The sequence below is a fragment of the Anomaloglossus baeobatrachus genome, chromosome 5 (assembly GCF_048569485.1).
Source record: "Anomaloglossus baeobatrachus isolate aAnoBae1 chromosome 5, aAnoBae1.hap1, whole genome shotgun sequence".
NCBI lineage: Eukaryota > Metazoa > Chordata > Amphibia > Anura > Aromobatidae > Anomaloglossus > Anomaloglossus baeobatrachus.
In genome coordinates this window covers 67,728,664-67,750,902 of record NC_134357.1, presented here as the reverse complement: position 1 = coordinate 67,750,902, position 22,239 = coordinate 67,728,664, and the positions used below count along the sequence as shown (strand labels likewise).

General features: G+C 43.3%; 1 long non-coding RNA gene across 1 annotated transcript; it reads right to left on the bottom strand.

Moving 5' to 3' along the window:
- Positions 1–10,829: 10,829 nt before the first annotated feature.
- LOC142313298 (uncharacterized) lies at positions 10,830–18,990 on the bottom strand. The gene is made up of 3 exons (XR_012754409.1): positions 18,918–18,990; positions 11,078–11,204; positions 10,830–10,928 (listed from the first exon to the last, which is right to left on the bottom strand). It is a non-coding gene; the product is annotated as an uncharacterized LOC142313298 (long non-coding RNA).
- Between the last annotated feature and the right edge of the window lie 3,249 nt (positions 18,991–22,239).

Below are 22,239 nucleotides of genomic sequence, written 5' to 3'. Positions count from 1 at the left end.
CTAGACCCCTGACCACGAAGCAGGTTAGGGCCTTCCTGGGTATCGTGGGGTACTACAGGAGGTTTGTAAAAAATTTTGCAGGACTATCAGCCCCCTTGACGGACCTTCTCAAAGGCAAGAAGTCCATCATGGTGCGCTGGACTCAGCAGGCCGAGGACTCATTCCGGGCCCTGAAGGGGGTCCTGTGTGGACAGCCCGTTCTTATCAACCCTGATTTCCGGAAGGAGTTCATAGTACAGACTGACGCCTCGGAGGTCGGCCTGGGGCAGTGCTGTCTCAGGTGGTTCAGGGGGAGGAACACCCCGTCACCTTCTTAAGTAGGAAGCTCACCCCTCCCGAGCGGAATTATAGCGTAGTAGAGAAGGAGTGCCTGGCGATCAAGTGGGCCTTGGAGTCCCTACGCTATTACCTGCTGGGACGACAGTTTCGCTTGGTGACTGATCACTCTCCGCTGGTCTGGATGAGGTCCGCCAAGGAACGGAATGCCCGGGTTACCCGGTGGTTCCTTTCTCTGCAGAACTTCTGGTTTACGGTTGAACACCGGGCCGGTAGGTTGCAGGGCAACGCCGATGCCTTGTCCCGCGGCCCGTGTTTGATGGCGGGAGTTCAACCCCGCTCGCTTGAACTGAGAGGGGGGGTGTGTGAGACTATGACCGGAGTTATCTATGACGGCCGGTACGTCTTGCCCCGGTTGTGCTCACTCCATGCATAGAAAGCAACTCCACTCCAGGGTTTATGCTGTTTCCCTGCAGGCTGAAAGGAGGGTTAAAAGGAAACAGGAACATGGGCGTGGGGCCTTAGTGTGAGGGAGTGAACACAACTCCCTGAGTGTCTGCCCGGGGAGCACATGTATATTGTTGTTGGACTTTTGGTTTGTGTAATAAACCGTGTGCTGTGACCATTGGTGCCTGGATCCCGTGTCTTCTGCCGTGCAGCCGACCACGCTACCTCACAATATACTGTAGCCCCCAGTGCCTCCTGTGATGTATATACTGTAGCCCCCAGCCTTTCTTGTGATGTAAATACAGCAGTGCAAGTGTGCACTGTGCGCGGCTACATCTGTTAAAGTGACTGTCATCATGGAGTACAGTCTGCAAAGCCACATGCTCTGGAGAAGCTGGATGGAGTCAAGCGTGGGAGGTGAGCGAGGCTGCTGCCTGCCTCCTCATTTTAAAAATATCTGCAATGTGTCTGTGTGCATGTATGATGTGTATATCTATGTATGTTAGTTTATATCACTTTGTGAGTGTGTGTGTGTGTGTATCTATGTATTTGTGAATTTGTCTTCAAATATGTATGTATTCCTGTATGTGTATGTGACACCGATCCTGGACGAGCCCCCCCATCTCTTCAGCCGCAGCTGTGGTGCATCCCGTCACCACGACCTGTGGGTGACGTCACGACCCGTAGGACGACAACGCGACCTCCCCCAGCTGTGTGCCTCACCCCACACCACCACGCCACCGCCTCTCCCTTAACAGAGTGAAGTGGCCCCCAGTCCGGAAGCGCTCGTGCCACCGACAACCCGAGCCCGGACCTCGAGCGGCTCGGCCCGAGCAAGCGGAGAAACGGCCGGGCGCCTCGCAGGGTGGTACATGTACATATCTGTGTATGTGCATGCCTGTGCATGCATGGGGCTTAGTGAGACTTTTTTGCCCGGGGCCCACGAAAACTTGGAGCCAAACCTGGCAGCAAGCAATGGTGTCCTAAATGTTTGACCAGTTTTAGATATACCTGTATATTTTTGCACATTTTCTGTGACTCATATTCTTCTCTTCCTAAGCATACAAACCTCAAGTATAACCCCTCACCCTCTTTTTCTGACAGGTTTTAAAAAAAATAAGTGGGGTTATGACTTTATAAATAAGGGGTTTCCCCAAATTCCATTGATACCTGATTGTTTACACCAGGAAAAAAAAATGTTTTCATTAAATGTCTAAATACATATATTACACTTACTAGGTGAGCTTGGTGTTGGGAAAGGTAAGAGAATGGGAAAAAGTGTACCTTAATATTTGTAAAATGTAACTCAGAGCATAATGAAACATAATACAATATATAAGTGTCTTAAAAGAATAGATAGAGGATAATGCTTCATTACAACTTACTAGTAGTACTAGGAGTAGTATGAGTAGTAGGACGGGCTAGTTAAAACACAGAAAAAAAGGAAAAATTGAATTAGTTTTAATCTTGGTAAGCAGAATATTAACCATACTAATAACAGTGCATAATAAATTAAACCTTCATGATACACTGGGGAATATACTGTGAGAAGTGCGATATCAAAGAGTAAAAAATGATGATGCATTGTTATATTTGCTATTTGGAGAGATACAAGTTAATACATTAAAGAAATTTCTGCACAATGTGCTCAGGTAGCTGCTTCTAAATCTCATGAAGTTCACTTTGGGCAGATTCACTTAAATCAGGGGGAAATTTTATTCCAGCTTAATAAATTTGATGCAAATTAAATCAGCCGGTAGGTGTAAAGAAAAAAAAATTACAGTATTCTTCCAACCCTCCAAATAACGCTCCTCTTACCACAAAGTCTCCGGTTGATTAATTTATCATCTTATTTTTCTACTCTACTTCCCTGTTTTCTGGGACTTTCATTCACTAGGTTCTAAGTCATCACATGAGATACCATTTGCTATGAACATAAACACTCTCATACACGGGTAACAGAAAAGGTGAAGACCTAATACAGGGAGAAAACGTGCCTGCACCCAACTGGTCCCTGTAGAGACTAGAAAAACCCTAGCCGCACAACTAACAACATGACCTCGGACCTTTCCACCTAAATCACCGTAGAGCGATTTCTCATATATCTTGAGGGACTAAAAGGCAGGCTGCAACACATTGCCAACAAGTAGAGAGGAAGGTGTGCAGGAAGACACAAAAACTCAGGGTGAGAGAATTAAAACACATTCATGTAAGGTGAAATGGATAGGAGCTAGGAAGAAAAACAAACCAACTCACAGCAGGAACTCAACTGGTGTTTACCCAATGGTAAACCCTTAAACTGAAGGGTTGGAAGTCCCAGATACAAATCCACCGAGAAGAGCTGCCATGCAACAACAGGTCACCAGAGCAAACCTTCAAACTGAGCAATAATAACATGTACATAAGTGACAAGTCACACTGTGTACAGTCACGTAGATACTAAACAAATCATCTACCCGTATCTCACCTAATATTATGGTGTGAGGCTTATCGGATGGCATATGTACACAAATGGACGTTGGAAGGTAGAAAAAGGAATACTGAAAATAGTAGAATTAATCAGATGACCACTTCCAGCAAGACATCTAGAAGTGGCAGAAGTAGGTAAAACATTTTTATATTCTAACCAGTTCTCAGCCCTTTATAATCAAGCAAAATGCAAAATCATAGAAGAAATGTAGAAATGCGCAAAATATGTCAAAATGTTTTTCTTTTAGAGTTTTCCATTTTGATTTTACATTTGCCCCGAAATATTGTATTAAGACTTGATTATAACTTACTCGTTGTAATTGATGCTGGTTAAAAGAAAAAAAAAACATTAGAAGAGAATGGGAAAAAGAAATAACTTTAATATTTTTGTAAAGCACAATATTAACAATGTTAATAACAGAATATAACACATGCGATCTTCAATATACATTATAAAGATAGGGCTCTGAGAAGTTTTGATATAATTTCCTCAAGTTTAGTTTGGGCAGATTCACTTAATTCAGCAATACATGTTATTATTGTTTTCATGGCAGTTTCGGGCAGCTCCATCACAAAGGTAATATCGGGGAAGTAGGTTAGGTAGGTAGCAAGGAAGAGGAATTGGAGGAGGTGTGAGGGAATAGGGTCACTGGTGCAGGTAGTAGGGCAAGAAGAAGAAAGTAGCCTTTTACATTTTTCTTCTCTAACCATTTCAAAGACAGTAAGTAAACTTGATGAAGTGCGTGAGGAAACAAGATCCACAATATTAGTGGTTTGGGAGACAATTTGCAGCAGATGAGAACTAGAAACAAGTTGAAATATCTTGAACTCCTGACCTGTCTGCTGCCCTTTCTAACTACCATGCTTAACTTCTGCACACTTTGACAAATATGGCAATTGGAAAAATTTGCTCTAAGTGCCACCCAGAACTCATGTACTCCCCTTGGCTAGATATAAATTTAAGACCACAGAAAAAACAATACCTCTAAAAATATTTAAGTTTTATTTAGAAAATTATAAAAAATGACAAACAGTGTCTCTCTAAAAATACATAAAGGACAACACAGTGCCAGTGAGATGTTGGGAGGAGATAGTTTCAGCGTGAAAAGGATAGCGATAGATAGATATTCACAGAGTCGTCAGATTACTGATCTCATAGCCTTTATTGACCCTTCCTGACGACGGAGGGTGTCCTAAGTTACTGGACACTCCCCGTTCCGGGTGGCTGTCCCTCCCTGTCCCTATCTCTAGCCAAGGGGTGTCCACCACCAACCCAGGTGATTAGTGCAAAACCATAAATGTACACATAAACACAAATGCGTTAAATTTGGTTCCTGACTCAATAAGATACTTCAGTCAGATGAATTTAAATTTTGTTAGGTGGAGCTGTAGGGGACCCGCTGCAGTAGCTGTCACCCCACGCTCTCCCGACGCGTTTCTCCCCCACCTAACGCAATGCTGGGGGATCATCAGGGGTAAAAGTATCTTATTGAGTCAGGAACCAAATTTAACGCATTTGTGTTTATGTGTACATTTATGGTTTTGCACTAATCACCTGGGTTGGTGGTGGACACCCCTTGGCTAGAGATAGGGACAGGGAGGGACAGCCACCCGGAACGGGGAGTGTCCAGTAACTTAGGACACCCTCCGTCGTCAGGAAGGGTCAATAAAGGCTATGAGATCAGTAATCTGACGACTCTGTGAATATCTATCTATCGCTATCCTTTTCACGCTGAAACTATCTCCTCCCAACATCTCACTGGCACTGTGTTGTCCTTTATGTATTTTTAGAGAGACACTGTTTGTCATTTTTTATAATTTTCTAAATAAAACTTAAATATTTTTAGAGGTATTGTTTTTTCTGTGGTCTTATGCTGATACCATACCTCGGTTCTATATTTATTTGTGGTTCAAGCTAGATATAAATTTATAGGGATGTTTGTACATAGATTTAGGTCTCATTTAAGGGTGCCTTCACACTTTAGCGATGCAGCAGCGATCCGACCAGCGATCTGACCTGGTCAGGATCGCTGCTGCATCGCTACATGGTCGCTGGTGAGCTGTCAAACAGGCAGAATTCACCAGCGACCAGTGACCAGCCCCCAGCCAGCAGCGACGTGCAAGCGACGCTGCGCTTGCACGGAGCCGGCGTCTGGAAGCTGCGGACACTGGTAACTAAGGTAAACATCGGGTATGGTTACCCGATATTTACATTAGTTACCAGCGCACACTGCTTAGCTTAGCGCTGGCTCCTTGCTCTCCTAGCTACAGTACACATCGGGTTAATTAACCCGATGTGTAATGCAGCTACATGTGCAGAGAGCAGGGAGCCGCGCACACTGCTTAGCGCTGGCTCCTTGCTCTCCTAGCTTCAGTACACATCGGGTTAATTAACATGATGTGTACAGCAGCTACATGTGCAGAGAGCCGGAGCCGGCAGCACAGGCAGAGTGAGAGCTGCGGAGGCTGGTAACTAAGGTAAATATTGGGTAACCACCTTGGTTACCTGATGTTTATCTTGGCTACAGCTTACCGCAGCTGCCAAATGCGGGCTCCTGCTCCCTGCTCGCTTCATTTCGTCGCTCTCTCGCTGTCCCACACAGCGATCTGTGTGTCACAGTGGGAGAGCGCCTTTGAAGAAAACGAACCAGGGCTGTGTGTAACGAGCAGCGATCTCGCAGCAGGGGCCAGATCGCTGCTCAGTGTCACACACAGCGAGATCGCTAATGAGGTCACTGCTGCGTCACAAAAAGCGTGACTCAGCAGCGATCTCGGCAGCGAGTTCGCTGTGTGTGAAGCACCCCTAACTCCTTCAATAAGATAACAACTGACTTAAGACAGGAGAAGGCAATAATATGCAAAGAAAGACAAACACTCTTGCAGACCTTCTTGGGCCATAAAACTGGGGGAAATATATAACATTACAACCTTTGGGAACATGAAAATTAATATATATTATAAATTAAATCTTGCAAAAAAAAAAAGAAGAAACGATGTATCATGCTTTAGGCCTGAAACACACATCCGTGAAACACGTGCGTGTTTGGTCCGTTTCCGTGTATACTGGAGACACGGCCAAACGTGCACCAATGTTACTATATCTCTGCGGTTACAATTGCGTTTTTGGTTATGTCCGTGAGTCCGTCTCCGTGATGCGTTTTTTGGTCCGTGTCTCACGCCAGCATGTCCGTTTTCTGCACGCAACACGCAGCACGGACCCAATGAAAGTCAATGGGTCTGGGCGCACGTCCGAGTTACACGGACGCATCTCTATTTGCTCCCTGTACGTTTTGTGCTTTTTTCATGTGATGTCGGTCTTTTTTCTTTTTCTGTTTCGTTCTCTCCCTCAGCCCGTCGGTCGGTCTCTATGTCTGTCAGTCGGTCTCTCTGTCTTATCTGTCCCTCTAGCTGTCTGTCGGTCAGTTTCCCCCCCTCTCTCATACTTACCGTTCCCCGATCTCCGGTGCGGCGCTGCACGGCTGTTATAAAAACTCCGGCGGCTTTTACTATTTTGAAAAAGCCGGCCGCCCATTAATCAATCTCGTATTCCCTACTTTACCCGCCCACCGGCGCCTGTGATTGGTTGCAGTCACACATGCCCACCACACTGAGTGACAGCTGTCTAACTGTACCCAATCACAGCAGCCGGTGGGCGTGTCTATACTGTGCAGTGAAATAAATAAATAAATAATTAAAAAAAACGGCGTGCGGTCCCCCCCCATTTTAATACCAGCCAGATAAAGCCATACGGCTGAAGGCTGGTATTCTCAGGATGGGGAGCTCCACGTTATGGGGAGCCCCCCACCCTAACAATATCAGTCAGCAGCCGCCCAGAATTGCCGCATACATTATATGCGACAGTTCTGGGGCTGTACCCGGCTCTTCCCGATTTACCCTGGTGCGTTGGCAAATCGGGGTAATAAGGAGTTATTGGCAGCCCATAGCTGCCAATAAGTCCTAGATTAATCATGTCAGGCGTCTCCCCGAGATTCCTTCCATGATTAATCTGTAAGTAACAGTAAATAAACACACACACCCGAAAAAATCCTTTATTAGAAATAAAAAACACAAACAAATTCCCTCATTACCAATTTATTAATCCCGACAAACCGGGGAAAGCAGGGAATACGAGATTGTTTAATGAGCGGCCGGCTTTTTCAAATTAGAAAAAGCCGCCGGAACAGTGTGAATGCCGTGCAGCGCCGGTGATCGGGGAACGGTGAGTATGAGAGAGGGGGGGACACTTCAGTCACTCGGGGGATTAGCGGTCAACAGTGAATACTTCACAGGTGACCGCTAATCAGTACACGGCACAAAGACAGAGCCGCGGCATGACAATGAAGTCGGGTGAAGTTCACCCGAGTTCATTCTCATCCCGCTACTCTGTCTTCCGACATGTAGTAACGACATTTTGCATCACACACGTACATTTCACACGGACAACACACACGCGTCAGTTATTTCACTCACGCACACACGGACATTCCACACGCACATACGGCTAGCATACGGGATACATACGCAGGCCACACATACCATAAGAACGGGCCTAAAAAAACGGAAAACGGACCCGAAAAACGGCCCGTTTTACACGGACGTGGTTTTCACGGATGTGTGGCGGAGCCCTTACATAGGGTTAAGAAAAGGAGAAAATTAATATATACCATAAATTAAGTCCGTAGTGAAGGACCCCCATATGTCCTGATGGCCTCCTCATGATGTGCATTAAGCAATGGTGTCCTGAATATTTGATGACTTTTAGATATACCTGTATATTTTTGCTCATTTTCTGTGACTCATATTCTTCTCTTCCTAAGACTGCAAACTACAAGTATAACCCCTCACCCTCTTTTTCTGACAGATTTTAGAAAACAAGTGGGGTCATGACTTTATAAATATGGGCTTTCCCCAAATTCCATTGACACCTGATTATTTACACCACGAAAATAAACATATTTTCATTAACCCTCTTCAGTCCCCAGGCATTTTGCGTTTTTCCAGGGGGGGGGTTCCTCTCTTTTTTCCAAGAGCCGTAAGATTTTTAAATTTTCCATCAATCTTGCCATATAAGGGCTTGTTTTTTCGGGACAAGTTGTAGTTTTAAATGAAACCATAAGTTTTACTATACACTGTACTGGAAAGTGGCACATTAATTCCAAGTGTAGAAAAACTGCAAATAAAGTGTGATCGTACATTTGTTTTTAAGATATTTTATTCCCCGTGTTCACTATATGGTAAGACTGATGTGACAGTGTGATTCCTGAGGGCGGTGCAAGTGCAAGACTTCAAAAATGAATAGGTCTACTTGTATCTAAGGGGTTAAAAAAATTCACAAGCTTGTCCAAAAAAAGTGGTGCACGTTTTGCGGCATTTTCTAAAACCCGTAGCGTTCTCATTTTTCTGGATCTTTGGCTCAGTGATGACTTATTTTTTGTGTCTCGAGCTGGCGTTTTTACCTGTACTATTTTTGTGCAGATGCTACATTTTGATCGCCTTTTATTGCATTTTACGCAAAATTTGCGCCGACCAAAAAACTTAATTTTGGCTTATGGAATTTTTTTGCTGCTACGCCATTTACAAATCAGATTATTTGATTTTATATTTTAAATTATCGGGCATTTATGAACGCGGTGATACGAAATATGTGTATTTTTTTATTTTTTTAACCCTTTAATTTTCAATGGTGTGAAAAGGGGGATGATTTGAACTTTTAGGGTTTTTGTTTTTTGTTTTTTTTTTTTTAATTTTTTAAAACTTTTTTTAACTTTTTTTTATTTTACTAGTCTCCCTAGGGGGCTATATGGATCAAGAATCTGATCGCTATGCCATATCTCCAGATCACAGCTGCAGAGCTAAAGGGTGCTTTACACGCTGTGACATCGCTGTTAGCGATGTGACACACCAGATCGCAGATGCGACCGGCGCTATAAAAACGCTCTATGTGCGATCTCGGCAGATCGCATCTGCGATCTGGGATGTCAGATCGCTAACCAGATTGCTAGCAATGTCACAGCATGTAAAGCCCCCTTAAGAGCTGCAGATATTCTGCTTTACTTTCAATGCCGGCAGTATTCTGGCATTGAGAGGAAGTGACTCATGTTAGCTATAAGTGTCATTACATGACCCTGTGCTACGTAAGTCACGTGATCATGTCACGTCACTTCCGATGGGGGCGGGGTCAGCATAATGCCGGCGCGCATATAAATCGCGCTGCCAGATTTTGGCAGCGAGATGTAAGGGGTTAATAGTCGCAGGTGGAAGCGATTCCACTCGCGACTAGCAGACACACATGTCAGCTGTTGAAATCAGCTGATATGTGCGTGGATCACTGCGGCCTGCCCACGGCAGGGGTGAGGGATTAACCGCACACAATCCATGACCTACGCAGTACATCATGGGTCGCTAAGGGGTTAAATGTGTAATTACATATATTACACTTACTAGGTGAGCCTGGTATTGGGAGAGCTAAGAGAATAAGAAAAATAAATACTTTGTACCTTAGAATTTGTAAAATGTAACTCAGAGCATAATGAAACATAATACAATATATAAGAGCCTTAATACAAGAACAGTTAGAGGATAATGCTTCATTACAACTTACTAGTAGTACTAGGAGTAGTAGTAGTAGGAGTAGTAGAGGGTGCTAGTTAAAACATAGAAAAAAGGAAAAATTGAATTAATTTTAGTAAGCACAATATCAACCATACTAATAACAGTGCATAATAAAGTAATCCTTCATGATACACTGAGGAATATACTGTGAGAAGTGCGATATCACAGAGTAAAAAATAATGATATTTGTTGCTCCAATATGGTTCAGCTTTTAATTTATCTAGGAGGCCACATGGCACGATGAAATATAAAATATAGAGTAGGACCCCCTGTTGAGATTCGCCATGACATGGCAGGGGTGGCTCAAACAGTTGATCAATTGGTTGCTAAAGATCTCATTTTGTATTATAGTAGAGTTGGAATAAATCCGTGAATTTACACTTTTATTTGATGCATGCCATTTGCATATGTGCTGGCTCCCCTCTCTTTTTGGTTGAGCTTATATTCTTTCTTGATTTGTAATTGAAAATCCATTAGCAGATAAATTAATGAGATTTCAATAATCCCTCCCGCGAGCTGATGGGAATATTCATGTGGAAATTGACTTGTGCGGATTTTTTAATTTGAATTTTTGAATTTGAAGTAAGTAAGGAGCGATATTACTCTGAACTGCCCCAATAATATGTAGCTTTCCCTGTCATTAATAATTGGGAACTATGTCCTTCTGTGACTGTGGCCTGCATAGTTTATTGTATTTTTTTTGGGGTGCAAGAGAGCGGGAGTCCAATTAAGACTTTTGCTATTTCCCCCATGATTTTTATGTACGTGCCTTGCTTGAGTCAAGGATGGTGAGTAGAGCACAATTTGTGATTTTTATATAACAAACTGCTCCCAGTGACCTGGACTTTGTGAAAGTAGACAACCCCTTTAACATGTCATTAATAAACTATCGATTTGATGAATTATTACACATATTACCTGAAAAGCATATGATAAACACCATTTCAAACTCTCCATAGTCGTATGGGTTAACAAATATCAAGGTAATGAAGTTGAATGATGTGTAAAACCTTTGAGTTGTTTGCTCGCAAATCATGCCAAGTTCAATGTGATTCTCGACATCTCCGTCATATATTATCAAATACTCGTAGTCGTAACTGCAAATACCACCATTACTTCGCATACTATAAAAAAAGAGAAATTCTATTAAATTAAATAACTAATTAATTATACAATATGAAACATTAAGTTATTCTGGGGAGAGGGTTAAAAGAAAACCAAAAGGGGGGGGTTTGTAAAAACAAATGTTAGTGCACGTGTAAATATTACTTACTGTATACTACTGAAGTATATGAAGATACAATTATATGGGACCTCAATTATCCAGATGCAATAACTGTAATAGGAATAACCATTTATAAATCCTGTTTCATCATTCAGACTGCCCCCGCATGACGGTGCTGGAAGAAAGCGCGACAAATGATGTGAACAAAAATGACATAATTTTAACCCCTTCTTTTCATTGGATCTACTGGCATGCTCGTTGTCAAGTCCTGTCTTTGGTGCATGCTCAGTAGTTGAGTCTGCAACTTCATTGGCAGATAATTGTCGAGTTACACAGCCACTATATCTGCATCCAACATCAGAAAGCCCAACAAAGCTTCACCTGCCATGGCGGCACTGCCATGAAGGTCAACCTATGACTGGTGTTTATAGGAGACTGTCGTTATTGTTATATATTGCAATAATTGCATGTCAATGTGCCATAAGGCTATGTGCACACGTTGCTAATTGGATGAAGAGATTTCTGCACCATTTCTGCATCTCTTGTCCGGAAAAATGCAACTACAAAAACGTGCAAGTTTACATACACTAATGCGGGCGTCACACGGTACGATATATCAGGCGATATGTCGTCGGGGTCACGTCGGTAGTGACGCACATCCGGCATCGTCTGATATATCATAGCATGTGACAGCTACGTGCGACGGTGAACGAGCAGAAATACTCATCTTCTCGTTCATCGTTGACACGTCGCTCACTTTCAAAAAAATCGACCGTCTGGTTGTTCATCGTTCCCGAGGCAGCACACATCGCTCCGTGTGACATCACGGGAACGATGAACACAGCTTGCCTGCGTCCCGACGGCAATGCGGAAGGAAGAAGGTGGGCGGGAGGTTTACGTCCCGCTCATCTCCGCCCCTCCACTTTTATTGGCCGGCCGCTGTGTGACGTCGCAGTGACGCCGAACGTCCCTCCCCCTTCAGGAAGTGGATTTTTGCCGCCCACAGAGACGTCGTCCGGAAGGTAAGTACGTGTAACGGGGGGTTAACGACTTTGTGCGCCACGTGCAACTAATTGCCCGTGATGCACAAACGACGGTGGCGGGCACGATCGCTCGTGCAATCGCACGATAGATTGGCTCGTGTGATGCCCGCATAAGAGTGCTATGCCTTTAAACAATATGGGACAGCCCATATAATGATGTCATGCATTTAGAAGCCTCTGATAGGGTTATTGGCAACATCTGACTCTAGCGGCACAACTGGAAACCTTGTTTGTTTGTTTTTTAACTATTACTCATTATTTTTGAAGAAGCCACCTATAGTCTGCCAGCAAATATTAGCTTATATCAAGAGTTTGTTCAAAGTTTATTCAAAGTTGTTTATGCAGGCAAGCGTTCATTACTATCTATGTACAGTGGAACCTCGGTTTACAAGTAACTTGGTGTGCGAGTATTTTGCCATATGAGCAAAGCTTGCTGTAAATTTGTAACTAAGTTTACGAGCAATCTTTGCGGTACAAGCAAATACTCACCGCACACACTTCCGGTTCTGTACTTTCACCGCACTCTGAGCCGCTCTTGCAGTCCACACAAAGACAGACAAACACACACAAACACACATAAACACACACGCACACACATATATTATGCTCATCTTACCTTCCGTTCCCTTGGCAGCCTCCTGGTTCTTGTAGTCCACAGGTACAGTAAGTGTATCCGGTAACCATTGTGACGATGGAGAAACTTCCGCTGTTTCCGCGATGGTTACCAGATACAAATACCTGTGGACTACAAGAACCAGGAGGCCGCCGAGGGAACGGAGGGTAAGGTGAACATAATGTGTGTGTGTGTGTGTGTGTGTGTGTGTGTGTGTTTGTGCGTGTTTGTGCTTGTGTGGAATGGCACAATAGGGGACATTGCACAAGTTGTGGAACGAATTGTCTGAGCTTCCATTATTTCCTATGGGAAATGTTGCTTTCCTAGATGAGTAACTTGGTTTATGAGCACACTCACATAATGGATTGTTCTCGTAAACCAAGGTTCCACTGTAGTTATTTATTTACACATTTTCTCCAGTTCACATCGGGCCCTCTGAGGTCATAATAATAAATTTTGTTTGTTGATGTTGTACCCATGATATGCCAACAGGTATTCCTTATATCTGAAATGTGACCTACTTCTACAAGATTATCAACATAAAGGCAAGCACTTTTTCTTCACAACCACAATTGTGATAAGTAGACATAATCAAGTGTATATACAGTACAGACGAAACGTTTGGACACACCTTCTCATTCAAAGAGTTTTCTTTATTTTCATAACTCTGAAAATTGTAGATTCACATTGAAGACTTCATAACTATGAATTAACACATGTGGAATGAAATACTTAACAAAAAAGCTTGAAACAACTGAAAAGATGTCTTATATTCTAGGTTCTTCAAAGTAGCCACCTTTTGCTTTGATTACTGCTTTGCACACTCTTGGCATTCTCTTGATGAGCTTCAGGAGGTAGTCACTGGAAATGGTCTTCCAACAGTCTTGAAGGAGTTCCAAGAGATGCCTAGCACATGTTGGCCCTTTTGCCTTCACTCTGCGGTCCAGCTCACCCCAAATCATCTCGATTGGGTTCAGGTCTGGTGACTGTGAAGGCTAGGTCATCTGGCGTAGCACCCCATCACTCTCCTTCTTAATCAAATAGCCCTTTCACAGCCTGGAGGTGTGTTTGGGGTCATGGTCCTGTTGAAAATAAATAATGGTCCAACTAAACGCAAACCGGATGGAATAGCATGCCGCTGCAAGATGCTGTGGTAGCCATGCTGGTTCAATATGCCTTCAATTTTGAATAAATCCCCAACAGTGTCATCAGCAAAGCACCCCCACACCATCCCATCTCCTCCTTCATGCTTCACGGAGGGAACCAGGCATGAAGAGTCCAATCCGTTCACCTTTTCTGCGTTGCACAAAGACACGGTGGTTTGATCCAAAGATCTCAATTTTGGACTCATCAGACCAAAGCACAGATTTCCATTGGTCTAATGTCCATTCCTTGTGTTCTTTAGCCCAAACAAGTCTCTTCTGCTTGTTGCCTGTCCTTAGCAGTGGTTTCCTAGCAGCTATTTTACCATGAAGACCTGCTGCACAAACTCTCCTCTTAACAGTTGTTCTAGAGATGTGTCTGCTGCTAAAACTCTGTGTGGCATTGACCTGGTCTCTAATCTGAGCTGCTGTTAACCTGCGATTTCTGAGGCTGGTGACTCGGATAAACTTATCCTCCGCAGTAGAGGTGACTCTTGGTCTTCCTTTCCTGGGGCGGTTCTCATGTGAGCAGTTTCTTTGTAGCGTTTGATGGTTTTTGCCACTGCACTTGGGGACACTTTCAAAGTTTTCCCAATTTTTCGGACTAACTGACCTTCATTTCTTAAAGTAATGATGGCCTCTCGTTTTTCATAATACAAATACAAATACATAATACAAATTTTAACAGTCTATTCAGTAGGACTATCATCTGTGTATCCAACAGACTTCTGCACAAAACAACTGATGGTCCCAACCCCATTTAAAAAGCAAGAAATCCCACTTATTAAACTTATTAAACCTGACAGGGCACACCTGTGAAGTGAAAACCATTTCCGGTGACTACCTCTTGAAGCTAATCAATAGATTACCATGAGTGTGCAAAGCAGTAATCAAAGCAAAAGGTGGCTACTTTGAAGAACCTAGAATATAAGACATATTTTCAGTTGTTTCACACTTTTTTGTTATTTCATTCCACATTAATTCATAGTTTTGATGCCTTCAATGTGAATCTAAAATTTTCAGAGTCATGAAAATAAAGAAAACTCTTTGAATAAGAAGTTGTGTCCAAACGTTTGGTCTGTATTATATATATATATATATATATATATATATATATATATATATATATATAAAATATATAAAGCTGAGTGTATGTGTGTGTGTATGTATGTCCGCCACAGGAATCCGCACCGTCGCATTTACAATCACAAAATTTTGCACAGACACCCCATGTGACCCAGGGAGCGTCGTAGACTATGTTTTGACAGAAAAGTTTAATCCCGTGCTTTACAGTTAGTCTCTAAAATCCTGCCGCCATTAAACTGAATGGAGGTGGGAGATATAGGTTATTAATAGCAACTGTCGGTGGTTGCTATAGGAACAAAATAAACTGTTAGTTGAAGCTTATGTGTGAGGTAATATGATGTCGGTCGAGAGATGGATAGAGAGATAGAAAAAGACAGACAGACAGAGACACAGACAGAGACAGATGGGGAAACAGACAGACAGACAGGGAAAGAGACAGCCCTGGAAAGAGACAGCCCTGGAAAGGGACAGATGCGCAAAGAGACAGATGGGCAAAGTGACATACGGGCAAAGAGACAGACGGGCAAAGAGACAGACAGGGAAAGAGACAGACAGGGAAAGAGACAGACAGGGAAAGAGACAGACGGGGAAAGAGACAGAAGGGGAAAGAGACAGCCCTGAAAAGAGACAGCCCTGGAAATTGTCAGCCGGGCAAAGAGACAGCCCTGGAAAGAGAGAGCCCTGGAAAGAAACAGACAGGGGAAGACACAGACGGAGAAAGAGACAGCCCTGGAAAGAGACAGCCCTGGAAAGAGACAGACGGGCAAAGAGACAGACGGGCAAAGAGACAGATGGGGAAAGAGACAGACGAGGAAAGAGACAGACGAGGAAAGAGACAGTCCTGGAAAGAGTCAGCTGGGCAAATAGACAGACGGGGAAAGAGACAGACAGTGAAAAATACAACCCTGGAAAGAGACAGCCCTGGAAAGGAACAGACGGGCAAATAGACAGCCAGGGAAACAGACAGCTGGGGAAAGAGACAGTCCAGGAAAGAGACAGTCCTGGAAAGAGTCAGCTGGACAAAGAGACAGCCCTGAAAAGAGAAGGCCCTGGAAAGAGACAGACAGGGAAAGACACAGACGGAGAAAGAGACAGCCCTGGAAAGAGACAGACGGGCAAAGAGACAGACGGGCAAAGAGACAGATGAGGAAAGAGACAGACGAGGAAAGAGACAGTCCTGGAAAGAGTGGGGTTCGTTTCTCTTACCTAAAGTGCAAGTGCAGGATGAAAGGATCCACAGTGTGCCTAAGGTGTCAGCAACCCAGATACAGTCCCTTTAGCGAGTCTAAGCCTAAGGCTCCCCACCTTGAAAAAGCTAAACCCACCCGCGAAACGCGCGTCGGATGGAGATCTTGGGCGTTTATTAGGGAATCCACTCGCTAAAGGGACTGTATCTGGGTTGCTGGCACCTTAGGCACACTATGGATCCTTTCATCCTCAACTTGCACTTTAGGTAAGAGAAGCGAACCCCATTCTGTGCCTTGTAATAAGCTATTCCACTTACCATGTAACTCTAAATTGTTATTTTACCACTGCTGGTCTGACGTTTATGTAATATATGGATTGCAAACTGTCATGATAATGGGACTATTGTAATTTTATCCCTATTGGTCTGGTAGTATACCTCTTTTAAATTTTTTTCTTGTTGTGTCAGTCCTAATAAAGTATTGATTTTGCACTTTACTCTTTTCCTCCTGTGTTTGATTAGTACTATGAGTAGTGCTGACACCCTTCCCGTCCTACCTTGGCTGGTTCGGTGTTTACATTAATGGCTCATATTTTGAGATATGTGTTGATAATATATATATATTTGTTGTGACTTTGTCTTCAAATAGGTATGTATTCCTGCATGTGTACGTATCTGTGTATCTGCGTGTCTGTGTGTGCATGAGACTGAGACTTTTTTTGCCCGGGCCCACGAAGACCTGAAGCCGGACCTGGCAGCAAGCAAGGGTGTCCTGAATGTTTGACCAGTTTTAAATATACAGTTAGGTCCAGAAATATTTGGACAGTGACACAAGTTTTGTTATTTTAGCTGTTTACAAAAACATGTTCAGAAATACAATTATATATATAATATGGGCTGAAAGTGCACACTCCCAGCTGCAATATGAGAGTTTTCACATCCAAATCGGAGAAAGGGTTTAGGAATCATAGCTCGGTAATGCATAGCCTCCTCTTTTTCAAGGGACCAAAAGTAATTGGACAAGGGACTCTAAGGGCTGCAATTAACTCTGAAGGCGTCTCCTTCGTTAACCTGTAAGCAATGAAGTAGTTAAAAGGTCTGGGGTTGATTACAGGTGTGTGGTTTTGCATTTGGAAGCTGTTGCTGTGACCAGACAACATGCGGTCTAAGGAACTCTCAATTGAGGTGAAGCAGAACATCCTGAGGCTGAAAAAAAAGAAAAAATCCATCAGAGAGATAGCAGACATGCTTGGAGTAGCAAAATCAACAGTCGGGTACATTCTGAGAAAAAAGGAATTGACTGGTGAGCTTGGGAACTCAAAAAGGCCTGGGCATCCACGGATGACAACAGTGGTAGATGATCGCCGCATACTTTCTTTGGTGAAGAAGAACCCGTTCATAACATCAACTGAAGTCTAGAACACTCTCAGTGAAGTAGGTGTATCTGTCTCTAAGTCAACAGTAAAGAGAAGACTCCATGAAAGTAAATACAAAGGGTTCACATCTAGATGCAAACCATTCATCAATTCCAAAAATAGACAGGCCAGAGTTAAATTAGCTGAAAAACACCTCATGAAGCCAGCTCAGTTCTGGAAAAGTATTCTATGGACAGATGAGACCAAGATCAACCTGTACCAGAATGATGGGAAGAAAAAAGTTTGGAGAAGAAAGGGAACGGCACATGATCCAAGGCACACCACATCCTCTGTAAAACATGGTGGAGGCAACGTGATGGCATGGGCATGCATGGCTTTCAATGGCACTGGGTCACTTGTGTTTATTGATGACATAACAGCAGATAAGAGTAGCCGGATGAATTCTGAAGTGTACCGGGATATACTTTCAGCCCAGATTCAGCCAAATGCCGCAAAGTTGATCGGACGGCGCTTCATAGTACAGATGGACAATGACCCCAAGCATACAGCCAAAGCTACCCAGGAGTTCATGAGTGCAAAAAAGTGGAACATTCTGCAATGGCCAAGTCAATCACCAGATCTTAACCCAATTGAGCATGCATTTCACTTGCTCAAATCCAGACTTAAGACGGAAAGACCCACAAACAAGCAAGACCTAAAGGCTGCGGCTGTAAAGGCCTGGCAAAGCATTAAGAAGGAGGAAACCCAGCGTTTGGTGATGTCCATGGGTTCCAGACTTAAGGCAGTGATTGCCTCCAAAGGATTCGCAACAAAATATTGAAAATAAAAATTTTTTTTGGGGGTTTGGTTTATTTGTCCAATTACTTTTGACCTCCTAAAATGTGGAGTGTTTGTAAAGAAATGTGTACAATTCCTACAATTTCTATAAGATATTTTTGTTCAAACCTTCAAATTAAACGTTACAATCCGCACTTGAATTCTGTTGTAGAGGTTTCATTTCAAATCCAATGTGGTGGCATGCAGAGCCCAACTCGCGAAAATTGTGTCACTGTCCAAATATTTCTGGACCTAACTTTACCTGTATATTTTTGCTCATTTTCTGTGACTCATTCTTCTCTACAAACTACAAGCACCTCACCCTCTTTTTCTGACAGGTTTTAAAAATTAAGAGGGATCATGGCATTTTAAATAAGGTCTTTCCCCAAATTCGAATGATACCTGATTATTTACACCAGGAAAATAAACATGTTTTCATTAAATGTGTAATTACATATATTACACTTACTAGGTGAGCCTGGTGTTGGGAAAGGTAAGATTACAAAAAAAAATACTTTGTACCTTAGAATTTGCACAATGTAACTCAGAGCATAATGTAACATAATACATTATATAAGAGCATTAATACAAGAACAGTTAGTAGATAATGCTTCATTACAACTTACTAGTAGTACTAGGAGTACTAGGAGTAGTAGTAGCAGTAGTAGGAGTAGTACTAGCAGTGGTATGAGTAGTAGAAAGTGCTAGTTACAACAAAAAAAAAGAAAAATATAATTAATTATTTTCATTTTGGTAAGCACAATATTAACCATAGTAATAACAGTGCATAATAAATTAAACTTTCATGATACAAGGAGGAATATACTGTGAGAAGTGCGATATCAAACAGTAAAAAATAATAATACACTGATATGTTTGCTATTTGGATAGATCACTCATGATACAAGTTAATACATTAAAGAAATTGCTGCACAATGTGCTCAGGTAGCTGCTTCTAAATTTCCTGAACTTTATATTGGGCAGATTCACTTAAATCAGGGGGAAATTTAATTCAAGTTGAATAAATTTGATGCAAATTAAATCAGCCGGTAGGTGTAAAGAATATTAGTGCAGTATTCTTCCAACCCTCCAAATAACACTACTCTTACCACAAAGTCTCCAGTTGATTCATTTATCATCTTATTTTTATTCTATACTCTACTTCCCTTATTTCTGGGACTTTCATTCACAAGGTTCCAAGTCAGCACACGAGATACCATGTGTTGTGAACATAAACACTCTCATACACGGGTAACAGAAAAAGTGAAGACCTAATACAGGGAGAAAAGGTGCATGCACCCAACTGGTCCCTGTAGAGACTAGAAAGACCCTAGCCGCACAACTAACAACTTGACCCCGGACCTTACTGCCTAAACCTCTGTAGAGCGATTTCTCATACATCTTGAAGGACCAAAAGGAAGGCTGCAACACATTGCCAACAAGTAGAGAGGAAGGTGTGCAGGAAGACACAAAAACTCAGGGTGAGAGAACTAAAACACATTCATGTAAGGTGAAATGAATAGGAGCTAGGAAGGAAAACAAACCAACTCACAGCAGGAACTCAACTGGTGTTTACCCAAAGGTAAACCCCTAAGCTGAAGGGCTGGAAGTCCCAGATACAAATCCACCGAGAAGAGCTGCCATGCAACAACAGGTCACCAGAACAAATCTTCAAACTGAGCCATAATAACATGTACGTAAGTGACATGTCACACTGCGTACAGTCACGTAGATACTAAACAAATCATGTCCCCATGTCTCACCTAATATTATGGTGTGAGGCTTATCGGATGGCATATGTACACAAATGGACGTTGGAAGGTAGAAAAAGGAATACTGAAAATAGTAGAATTAATCAGATGACCACTTCCAGCAAGACATCTAGAAGGGGCAGAAGTAGGTAAAACATTTTTATATTCTAACCAGTTCTCAGCCCTTTATAATCAAGCAAAATGCAAAATCATAGAAGAAATGTAGAAATGCGCAAAATATGTCAAAATGTTTTTCTTTTAGAGTTTTCCATTTTGATTTTACATTTTGCTGCCCTTTCTAACTACCATGCTTAACTTCTGCACAGTTTGACAAATATGGCAATTGGAAAAATTTGCTCAAAGTGCCACCCAGAACTCATGTACTCCCCTTGGCTAGATATAAATTTATGGGGAAGTTTGTTCTTGGATCTAGGTCTCATTTAACTCCTTCCATAAGATAACAACTGACTAAAGACAGGAGAAGGCAAAGAAATATGTAAAGAAAAACAAACAATCTTGCAGACCTTCTTGGGCCATGCAACTTTGAGGTAAATATATAACGTTACAACATTTGGGAACACGGAAATAAAAATATATTACAAATTAGATCTTACAAAAAAAAGAAGAGATGTATCATGCTTTACATGGGGTTATCAAAAGAGAAAATTAATATATACCATAAATTAAGTCAGTACGGATAGGACCACCACTTGTCCTGATGGCCTCCTCTTAACATGCAGCAAGCAGGGCTGGCATCAGCACATGGCACACACGGGCAAATGCTGGGGCCTGGGCCGCTGGGGGGGCCCACTCGCCGGCATCAGCGACAATGCTCAGTTCCCGGCTGCCAGTCTTGCACCTGCTCCCACAGTGTTCAGCTGCATTGTGTAGCATGCCGTGCACTGCTGTCCCACAGATGAAGGGAAAGAGGAGCCACAGCGCAGCATCACCAGGAAGCAGGCACAGAGCTGTAAGATGGCTTTGCACCGACCACCCCCCTGCTTCCCCTAGCAGTATGGTTCCCCAGACCTGTTTGAGCCACCCCCCGAGCAGTATGGGCCCCCAGAGCAGTATAAACCACCCTTCCAGAGAAGTATGGGCCGCAAGACCTCTGTGAGCCACCCCCAAAGCAGTATGGGTCCCCAAGACCTGTATGAACGACCCACCACAGCATTATGGGCCCCCAGACCTGTTTAAGCCAACCCAGACTGGTATAGGCACCCCAGACCTGTATGGGCTACCCCCACATAGCAATATGGGTCCCCAGATTTGTATGAGCCACCCTCAGAGCAGTATAGGTCTCCAGACCTATATTAGTTCCCCCCCAAGGCAGTAGGGGCACCAGACCTGTATGAGCTAGCCCCCAGAGCAGGATGGGCCCCCCAGACCTGTATGAGCTAGCCCCCAGAGCAGTATGGGCCCCCAGACCTGTATGATCCATCTTCCAGAGCAGTATGTGCCCCCAGACCTGTATGAGTCACCCTCCCAGAGCAGTATGAACCTCCATACCTGTATGAGTCACCCTCCCAGAGCAGTATGGACCCCCAGACCTGTATGAGCCACCCCCACACCGATATGGGCTCCCAGACCAATATGAACTACTCTTCAGTGCAGTATGGGCCCCCAGATTTGAATGAGCCACACCCCAGAGCAGTATGCCTCCCAGTAACGTCTAAGCCTCTCAGCTCCCAGTAATGTGTATGTCTCCCAGTAATGTGTATAACCCAGTAATGTCTATTCCCCCAGCCTCTCCTGTGATGCATATACTGTAGCCTCCAGCCTCACCTGTGATGTATATACTGTAGTCCTCAGCCCTCCCTGTGAAGTATATACTGTAGCCCACACCTCCACAGTGAGGAATATACAGTAGCTCAAGCCTTTACTGTGATGTAGTAGTAGTATATACTGTAGCTCCCAGCCTCCCTTGTGATGTAAATACTGTAGCTCTCAGCCCCTCCTGTGATGCATATATTGCAGACCCCAGCCTCTCCTGTGATATATATATACTGTAGCCCCCAGCGCCTCCTGTGATGTATATACTGTAGCCCCCAGCGTTTCTTATGATGTAAATACAGCAGTGCAAGTGTGCACTGTGCGCGGCTACGTCTGTTAAAGTGACTGTCATCATGGAGTACAGTCTGCAAAGCCACATGCTCTGGAGAAGCTGGATGGAGTCAAGCGTGGGAGGTGAGCGAGG